The sequence below is a fragment of the Atractosteus spatula genome (genome assembly GCF_055471065.1).
Source record: "Atractosteus spatula isolate fAtrSpa1 chromosome 10 unlocalized genomic scaffold, fAtrSpa1.hap1 SUPER_10_unloc_1, whole genome shotgun sequence".
NCBI classification, from domain to species: Eukaryota; Metazoa; Chordata; class Actinopteri; order Semionotiformes; family Lepisosteidae; genus Atractosteus; species Atractosteus spatula.
In genome coordinates, this window is record NW_028296612.1 from 5767036 (window position 1) to 5777871 (window position 10836).

Here is a 10836-nt window from a genome sequence, read left to right on the forward strand (position 1 = left end):
AGGAGAGCCCATTTCATGTGTGTGTACAGCAGCTAGTGAGCAGGAAGGATGTGGCCAACATACAGCACGTTCACAAAGGTGCATTTAATATGAAATTTATACAGTTTTCTGATACTGTCAGTTTTTGTTAGCGAGATTTAATAACTGGTCTAAGCAAGTTGAGGGAGTTCAACACACAGTTTTACACACAGGTTTATCACAGGATTTAGAACTGGGCTGGATTACAGGTGAGAGCTCAGCACACTGGTGTGACACTGGGTATTAACATTCAGCACAGGAGAGTTTAGTACACAGAACTGAGTGTTAAATCACAGGACAGGGAACGGCACATAATACTGGTTTGTCATTGAGTAGTAAAGTTCAGTACAGCGGAGTTCAGTACACAGGTCTGAATATCAAAATACACTACAGGTCAGGGTTCAAAATACTGGTGTGTCTGAGTATTAAATCTCAGTCGTTCATTAAAGTGGAGAATTCGGCACACAGATGCGTCATGGAGTATTATAGTACAGTGTACAGAGTTCAGCACAGTTTTGATTGTCACAACTGTACATATTAGGGTTCATCACACAGGTGTGTCAAAAAGTATTGAAGCTCAATACAGCCGAGAGTTCAGTACACAAGTTTGAGTACTACAACACCACAGGCAACAGTTCAGCACTCAGGTTCAAATACTAAAACAATACAGTTCATCACACAGGTGTGTCAGAGTATTAAAGCTCAGTGTAGGAGAGAGTTCAGTACACAGGTGTGAGAATTCAAGTTCACTACAGGTGAGTTCAGTCCAGCTGTGAGTATTACAGTACACTACAAGGGTTCAGAATACTGGCTTGTCATTGAGTATGAAAACTCAGTACAGTTGAGAGTACAGCACACAGGTGTGTCTTGGAGTATTATAGTACAGCGTACAGAGTTCAGTACACAGGTCTGAGTGTTACAACTGTCCATATTAGAGTTCTTCACACAGGTGTGTCAGTGTCATCATTGCAGCTCAATACAGGTGATAATTCAGCACACTGATCTGTCCCTGATTATTAAAGCGCAGTACAGTTGAAGAATCAGTACACAGGTGTGTCTGAGTATTAAACTATAGTACAGGTGAGAGCTGAGCACACAGGGTTGAGTACTGAAGCAGAATAAAGGTTTTAGTTCAGCACACAGGTGTGTTGTTGAGTATAAAAGCTCAGTACAGTTTTCAGTTCACTGCTCTGAGTATTACAACTGTACACAGGTTCAAGTACTAAAGCACAGTACAGGTGAGCATTGAGCACACAGTGTGTCACCGAGTGCCAGTGTTAAGGTACAGCCTTCATGAGACGTCAGCACACTATTGTCAACACTACACTGTCCACAATACACCTCTATAATAAAACATCAGAACAGTAACTGAAGTACCTGTCTCCGGGATACAAGAGCTGTGTCCCCCTCTGGAATCGAACCCTGAACTCTGCAACCCACCGGTCCTAATCCCAGCTCAGCACTGCGAAGCTGCTGTTTCACAGACCACATGCAGCTGGACTGAGAGAAAGAGACGAGCAGAGAGACGCCACAGAGGAAGAAATACAGACAGCAGAGAGCTTCTCACCTCCCTCCCAACTCCCCATCCACACCTGTCTTCCCACTGTCAGCCTCTGGACATCCTGGAAAACTGGGGAAAAGAACACAGGAGAGATCATTCAACCCACATCCCAACTAATCCACACCTGTCTTCCCACTGTCAGCCTCCGGACATCCTGGGAAAAATAGGGAAAAAAATACAGGAGAGATCATAAAATCCACATCCCAACTAATCCACACCTGTCTTTCCATTGTCAGCCTCCGGACATCCTGGAAAACTGGGGAAAAGAACACAGGAGAGACCATGCAAATGGCATCCATACCTGCCTTCCCACTGCACATCCTGGAAAATTAGGTTACGGAATGCAGGAGAGACCATCCAATCTGTATATCCATACCTGTCATCCTAGAGGCTGTCAGCCTGTGGACATCCTGGAAAACAACACAGGAGAGAGTCCCACCAGCATACATAGCAGTCTTTCCACTGTCAACATCTGGACAGCCAGGAAAACTGGGGAAAAGAATAAATGAGTCTAAATTCGATCCCAACTCCACACCTGTCATCCCACTGTCAGCCTCTGGCCATCCTGGAAAACTGGGGAAAAGAATACAGGAGAGATCATACAACCCACATCCCAACTAATCCATACCTGTCTTCCCACTGTCAGCCTCTGGACATCCTGGAAAACAACACAGGGGAGAGTCCAATCAGCATACATACCAGTCTTTCCTCTGGAAAATTAGGTAATGGAATGCAGGAGACCATCCAATCTGTATATCCATACTTGTCATCCTAGAGGCTGTCAGCCTGTGGACATCCTGGAAAACAACATGGAAGAGATAATTTAACCCACATCCCAACTAATCCACATCTGTCTTCCCACTGTCAAGTCTCTGGACATCCTGGAAAACTGGGGAAAAGAGGACAGGAGAGATCATACAATCCACATCCCAACTAATCCATACCTGTCTTTCCACTGTCAACTTCTGGACAGCCAGGAAAATCAGGGAAAAGAATAAATGAGTCTAAATTAGATCCCAACTCCACACCTCTCTTCCCACTGTCAGCCTCTGGACAATTAGGAAAACTAGGGAAACAAGAGACTGGAGAGAGCATCTAACCTCCATCACAACTTCCCATCCACTCCCATCTTCCCTCTGTTAGCCTCTGGACATCCTGGGAAAACTGGGGAAAAGATGACAGGAGAGATCATACAACCCACATCCCAACTAATCCACACCCGTCTTCCCACTGTCAGCCTCTGGCCATCCTGGAAAATAATACAGGAAAGATCATCCAATGTGCATCCCAACTTATCCATACCCGTCCTCCCACTGTCAGTCTCTGGACATCCTGGAAAATTAGGGAAAAGAATACAGGAGAGATCAACACTACACTGTCCACAATACACCACTATAATAAAACATCAGAACAGTAACTGAAGTACCTGTCTCTGGGGTACAACAACTGTGTCCCCCTCTGGAATCGAACCCTGAACTCTGCAACCCACCGGTCCTAATCCCAGCTCAGCACTGCGAAGCTGCTGTTTCACAGACCACATGCAGCTGGACAGAGACGAGCAGAGAGACGCCACAGAGGAAGAAATACAGACAGCAGAGAGCTTCTCACCTCCCTCCCAACTCCCCGTCCACACCTGTCTTCCCACTGTCAGCCTCTGGACATCCTGGAAAATTAAGGAAAAGAATACAGGAGAGATCATACAACCCACATCCCAACTAATCCATACCCGTCCTCCCACTGTCAGTCTCTGGACATCCTGGAAAACTGGGGAAAAGATGACAGGAGAGATCATACAAATGGCATCCATACCTGCCTTCCCACTGCACATCCTGGAAAATTAGGTTACGGAATGCAGGAGAGACCATCCAATCTGTATATCCATACCTGTCATCCTAGAGGCTGTCGGCCTGTGGACATCCTGGAACACAACACAGGAGAGAGTCCAATCAGCATACATACCTGTCTTTCCACTGTCAACATCTGGACAGCCAGGAAAATCAGGGAAAAGAATAAATGAGTCTAAATTCGATCCCAACTCCACACCTGCCTTCCCACTGTCAGCCTCTGAACATCCTGGAAAACTGGGGAAAAGAATACAGGAGAGATCATTCAACCCACATCCCAACTAATCCACACCTGTCTTCCCACTGTCAGCCTCTGGACATCCTGGAAAACTGGGGAAAATAATACAGGAAAGGTCATCCAATATGCATCCTAACTAATCCACACCTGTCTTCCCACTGTCAGCCTCTGGACATCCTGGAAAATCTGGGAGTTAATACAGCAGAGAGCATCCAACCTGCATCTGAACTCCTCATCCAGCCCGCTGTGATGTTGCTCACGCTTTGGAGAGACAAAGCAGGAGGAGTCCTCCTGGGGCTCCAGCTCTCCACCTGGACCAGGGGCACCAGCAGCTCTTCATCACCATCGTCACCCTCACAGGCTCCAGCAGGCAGGGAGGAGGAGGGGGTGGCATGTGTGTACTTTAGGGACTTCCTGTTTCCCTAATTCAGGAATAAGACCATCTGGTTTCACTGACTAAAAACCACAATTACCCACCAGTATGGGATATAAACAATTATTCAGGAAAAGCACTGCTGGTTTGTCTGGTTTAGGGACCCTAGGTGGACAATTACCAACCAGTGTGGCAGAATCTCAATTATTCTGGAAAACCTGTCTGGGTGAGTGACTATACCAGTAAACCAGGAACCAGCACAGTAAATATATACAGTCATCACTGTGGACAGGAACTGTCTGGTTCAGGGACGAGACCACACAGCTGACAACCAGAAGGGTGAACTGATTCAGGAAAGACCAGCCAGCTGGTTTAGGGACAAGGCAGTACAGTTAAGAAAGAGTATGGTGACTGTGTAATACAATTATTCAGGAAAAACACCATCTGCTTCACTGGAAAGTAAAATTAATAACCAGTCCAGTGCATATATAACACACATCTATCATTACACCATCTGGTTTAGTGATGAGACTGTACAATTAACAACCACTATGGTGAATACATACTGTAGGATAATTAATGAGGAAAAGCTTCATGATTTAGTGACTCCAAAGTTAAATTAACAACCAGTAGAGTGAATATAAGATTATTAATAAGGAAAAAGACTGTTTGGTATAATGACTAGAAAGTACTATTATCAAACAGTACAGAGAATATAGAAGATAATTAATAAGGAGAAACTGTCCAGTTTAGTGACTAGAAATTAAAAAAGTTAACAACCTAATAACCAGTAAAGTGAATATACAACCTAAGTCATCATGAAAAACACCGTCTGGTTCAGTGACTAGACAGAAAATTTAACAGCCAGTACAGTGAGTAGAGAGCATAATAATGGAAAACTGTCTGGATTGCGATGGGAAATTAACATAAAAAGGGAGAATAATTAATACATAATTATTCAGGAAAATCTGTCCGATTTAGTGACCAGAAACTACAATTAACAACGGTGAAAATATAAAAACTCCATCTGGTTTAGTGACAAAGCAGTCAAATTAAAAACCAGTACAGAGAAAATAATAATAATACAGGAGAGATCATCCAACAAGGATCCCAACTAATCCACACCTGTCTTCCCACTGTCAGCCTCGGGAAAACTGGGGAAAAGAATGCAGGAGACACCATCTAACCCATCTTCCCACTGCCAGCTCCTGGACATCCTGGAAAATAATACAGGAGAGACCATCCAACATGCATCCCAACTAATCCACACCTGTCTTCCCACTGTCAGCCTCTGGACATCCTGGAAAACTGGGGAAAATAATACAGGAAAGGTCATCCAATATGCATCCTAACTAATCCACACCTGTCTTCCCACTGTCAGCCTCTGGACATCCTGGAACATCTGGGAGTTAATACAGCAGAGAGCATCCAACCTGCATCTGAACTCCTCATCCAGCCCGCTGTGATGTTGCTCACGCTTTGGAGAGACAAAGCAGGAGGAGTCCTCCTGGGGCTCCAGCTCTCCACCTGGACCAGGGGCACCAGCAGCTCTTCATCACCATCGTCACCCTCACAGGCTCCAGCAGGCAGGAGGAAGAGGAGGAGCATCCTGGCCGTCTCCCAGAGACGACTCCTGCTCCACCCCCTCGGAGAGCGCGGATCGGGGAAGACCAGCGTCGCCTGCGAGGGAGCCTCACCTAGTCTGACCTCACCTGCCCTTCAGGACCAGTCAAGCAGACCCCCTTGTCCTCTACCTGCAGGTGTGGGGGCGCCCTCTCCAGCGGGGGACAGTGTTACCCCACTCCCAGTCCCTCCCTGCCCTCTCCCTGCCTGCGGGGCCGAGCTCCTCCTGCAGGAGCTGTGTCTGGTGGGAATAAACAGGCCTGAAGGCAGCCTGTGCTCCACCGAGTCCCGACTGCTCCGGCCCAGAGCTGCTGTGCTGGAGAAACACAGGCGTGTTGTCCACAGGCTCTCTTCCTCACCTCCTCCTCCTCCTCCTGACACCCCCGGGTGTCCAGGCACTGGGCTCTAGTCATCATTATAATCATCTATGACTGACCAGTGTCAAGAAAAAATAACTCATAAATGAAAATAACCATCCCAGTGGACACCCACTGCAGACACTGGCTGGTTTAGTGACAGCTGTAGAATGAATGACCAGTATAGGGAATATATAACAGTTTTCATAAAAAACTACCTGCTTCAGTGACTGGACAGTGCAATTAACAACCAGCACGGTGAATATAGAACATAATTAATAAAGAAAAACTCCATCCGGTTTAGTGACTTAAAATTAACACCCAGCAGGGTGAATATAGAACTTGAGTATTCATGAAAAACACCATCTGGTTGAGGGACTAGAAAGCACAATTAAACAGTGCAGTGAATATGCCAGGTAATTAATATGGACAAACTGTCTGGATTAGTAATTAGAAATTAAAATTAACAACCAGTACAGTGAATACACAACAGAATTCACGAAAACCCATCTAGTTTAGTGACTACAGTACAGTCAGCAGTCAGGACAGGGACTATATCACATACCTGTCAGTACTCAGGAAAACCCATCTAGTTTAGTGACTACAGTACAATCAGCAGTCAGGACAGGGACTATATCACAGACCTGTCAGTACTCAGGAAAACCCAACTAGTTTAGTGACTACAGTACAATCAGCAGTCAGGACAGTGACTATATCACAGACCTGTCAGTACTCAGGAAAACCCATCGAGTCCCGACTGCTCCGGCCCAGAGCTGCTGTGCTGGAAACCCGTCCTGGAGAAACACAGGCGTGTTGTCCACAGGCTCTCTTCCTCACCTCCTCCTCCTGACACCCCTGGGTGTCCAGGCACTGGGCTCTATTCACCATGAGAATAATGGAAAAACTGTGTCTAGTTCAGTGACCAACAATGAAACTTAACCAGTACAGTGAATAAATACCATACGTGTTCATGAAGAACACCAGCGTTTCAGTGACTGGACAGAACAGAGGACGTACAAGACAGTTCATGAGGACAAACTGTCCGGCTTCCTGACTAGAAATGAAAAACACCCACCAGTCCAGGGAATACAGAACATTCAGGAACAACACCGTCCGGCTCACTAATTAGACAATCAACAACCATGGTGAATATATACCAGAATATTTCAGGAAAACCCCTGCCTGCTGCAGTGACTAGAAATTAACATTAACACAGCACAGTGCATATTACTCGTGAAAAACACTGTATACCTCTGTGGCCACACAGTCAAATCAATCACCAGTTCGGATAAGAAAACATTCTGTATGGTTTGGTGACTAAACAGTGATATTCAGAGCCAGTACCGTGAATATAGAACAATTTATACGGAAAAGCTCTGTCCGGTTTAGTAACTAGAAATTAAAATTAACAACCAGTACCGTGAATAATGAACACTTATTCAGGAAAAACTCCGTCGGGTTTAGAGACTAATGAGAATAATTAACAACCAGGACGGTGAATATATACGACAATAACTCAGGAAGATCACAGCCTGGTTTAATGGCTACAAAACACAATTAACAGCAGAGTGAAGATATAACACGAATATTCATGGAAACACCGTCTGGTTCTGTGACTACAGTCCAATTAACACCCAGCACGGGGAATATAGAACATAATTAATAAGGAAAAACCGTCCGGTTTAGTGACTATTCAGTATAATTAACAACCAGTACCGTGAATACAGAACATAATTAATACGGAAAAGCTCTGTCCGGTTTAGTGACTAGAAATTAAAATGAACACCCAGTACCGTGAATATAGAACATAATTAATACGGAAAAGCTCTGTCCGGTTTAGTGACTAGTCAGTATAATTAACACCAGTACCGTGAATATAGAACATAATTAATAAGGAAAAACTCTGTCCGGTTTAGTGATTAGTCAGTATAATTAACACCAGTACGGTGCGGTGAATATATAACAATAATTAAAGACAAATACTGTCTGGTTTAGCTAGAAAAACTTAACCACCAGTCCAGAAAATCTCACATAAATATCCAGGAATAACACCGTCTGTCCGGTTTAGTGACTAGTCTGTATAATTAACAACCAGTACCGTGAATATAGAACATAATTAATAAGAATAAACTGTCTGGTTTAGTGACTAGTCTGTATAATTAATAACCAGTACCGTGAATATAGAACATAATTAATAAGGAGAAGCTCTGTCCGGTTTAGTGACTCGTCTGTATAATTAACACCCAGCACAGTGAAAATTATTAAAGACAAATACTGTCTGGTTTAGCTACAATAAATTTAAATTAACAACCAGGACAGCGAATATATCACATAAATATTCAGGAATAACACCGTCTGGTTTACCGATTAGACAGTAATATTAACAACCAGTACCGTGAATAATGAACATAATTAATAAGGAAAAACTCTGTCCGGTTTAGTGACTAGTCGGTATAATTAACAGCCAGTACCGTGAATATAGAACATAATTAATAAGGAAAACCTCTGTCCGCTTAAGTAACTAGAAATTAAAATTAACAACCAGTACCGTGAATATAGAATATAATTAATAAGGAAAAACTCCATCCGGTTTAGTAACTAGAAATTAAAATTAACAACCAGTACCGTTAATAATGAACACTTATTCAGGAAAAACTCCGTCGGGTTTAGAGACTAATGAGAATAATTAACAACCAGGACGGTGAATATATACGACAATAACTCAGGAAGATCACAGCCTGGTTTAATGGCTACAAAACAATTAATAAACAGTAGAGTGAATATATAACGAGTATTATGGAAAAGACCGTCTGGGTCTGCGACTACAGTCCAATCAACACCCAGCACGGGGAATATAGAACATAATTAATAAGGAAAAACTGTCCGGTTTAGTGACTAGTCGGTATAATTAACAACCAGTACCGGGAATATAGAACATAATTAATAAGGAAAAGCTCTGTCCGGTTTAGTGACTAGTCTGTATAATTAACACCCAGCACAGTGAAAATAACAATTATTAAAGACAAATACTGTCTGGTTTAGCTACAAGAAATTTAAATTAACAACCAGGACAGCGAATATATCACATAAATATTCAGGAATAACACCGTCTGGTTTACTGATTAGACAGTAATATTAAGAACCACTACCGTGAATATAGAATAAATTAATAAGGAAAAACTCTGTCCGGTTTAGTGATTAGTCAGTATAATTAACACCAGTACAGTGTTATAGGTGAATATAACAATAATTAAAGACAAATACTGTCTAGTTTAGCTACAAAAACTTAACCACCAGTCCAGAAAATCTCTCAAATATCCAGAAATAAACCCGTCTGGCTCAGTGATCAGACAGTATAATTAAGAACCAGTTGGGTGAATATACCGTATAAGAAAATGGGTTTTCAACTTCTGTACGGATTAGTGACTGAACAGTAATATTGAGAACCAGCACCGTGAACACAGACCATAACTGACACGGAGAAGCTCTGTCCGGTTCGGTGACTAGAAATTAAGATGAAACCCAGCACCGTGAATGCAGAACAAGTGTTCGTGAAAACCGCTGTGTGGCTCAGCGACTCACAGCACAACTCACAACCAGCCGGGGAAGATCTTAGAACAAGGGAAAGCGCCGCTTGTTCTTCTTCACTAACGGCTTCACTGAATAAACAGCCAGGCACACACGGAATAAATCTACCAGTGCAGTAAAAACCGTTCTTACTGACGGGTACAGTGAACATCCGAGGAGAGCAGGACGCCCATACTCGTCTGTTTGACGAAGTAGCGTCGAGCGCCCTTCCGCTCCTCAATTAAACAGCAGAGTTCACTTCCGACGCTCAATTAAACAGGAGAGTCCACTTCCGCTCCTCAATTAAACAGCAGAGTTCACTTCCGCCCCTCAATTAAATGGGTGATTATTAATTATAATATAGATATAATGTAGATATGTTGAATCTCAATCTGTCTATAAGTCTGTTTTTGTTGAATTCCTTTAAAAATATTTGTACTTTTTTCCTAAATAACCAAAACAGCAATCAAAAATTGTGGTTCACAGCTAACACACAGGCAGTCCTGATTGGATCCCAGCTAACACACAGGCAGTCCTGATTGGATCCCAGCTAACACACAGGCAGTCCTGATTGGTTCCTAGTAACACGAAGGCAGTCCTGATTGGATCCCAGCTAACACACAGGCAGTCCTGATTGGTTCCTAGTAACACGAAGGCAGGCCTGATTGGTTCACAGCTTGGTTCTGGACAGGCTGCTCACTGGGCCGGTGTGCTCAGGCAGACTCCTGTCTCGGCTCTGGTGTCGTCAGTCAGGATGAGAGAGGCTGCAGGCAGGACTGAGGATTTGGTGTGTGTGTGTGTGTGTGTGTGTGTGTGTGTGTGTGTGAGCGCAGGCACAAGTATTTCTGAATCTGCCAGAACCCAGGTTTAGAAAACGTGGTCACGAAAGACTCCAGAGAAACCAACACTGGAAGAGACGTCCATCTGCTTTCTCACGGCTTTATCCTGGACAGGGGCACAGGGAGCTGGGGTCTATCCCAGCACACACTGGGAGCAAGGCAGGGTACGGCCTGGACAGGACCCCAGCCCCTCCCTGGACACCAGTCCATCACAGGACACCAGTCCACCACAGGATCCCAGCCCCTCCCTGGACACCAGTCCATCACTGGACACCAGTCCATCACAGGACCCCAGCCCCTCCCTGGACCCCAGCCCCTCACCGGCCACCAATCCATCACTGGCCACAAGCCCATCACTGGACACCAGTCCATCACTGGACACTAGCCCCTCACTGGCCACCAGTCCAACACTGGACA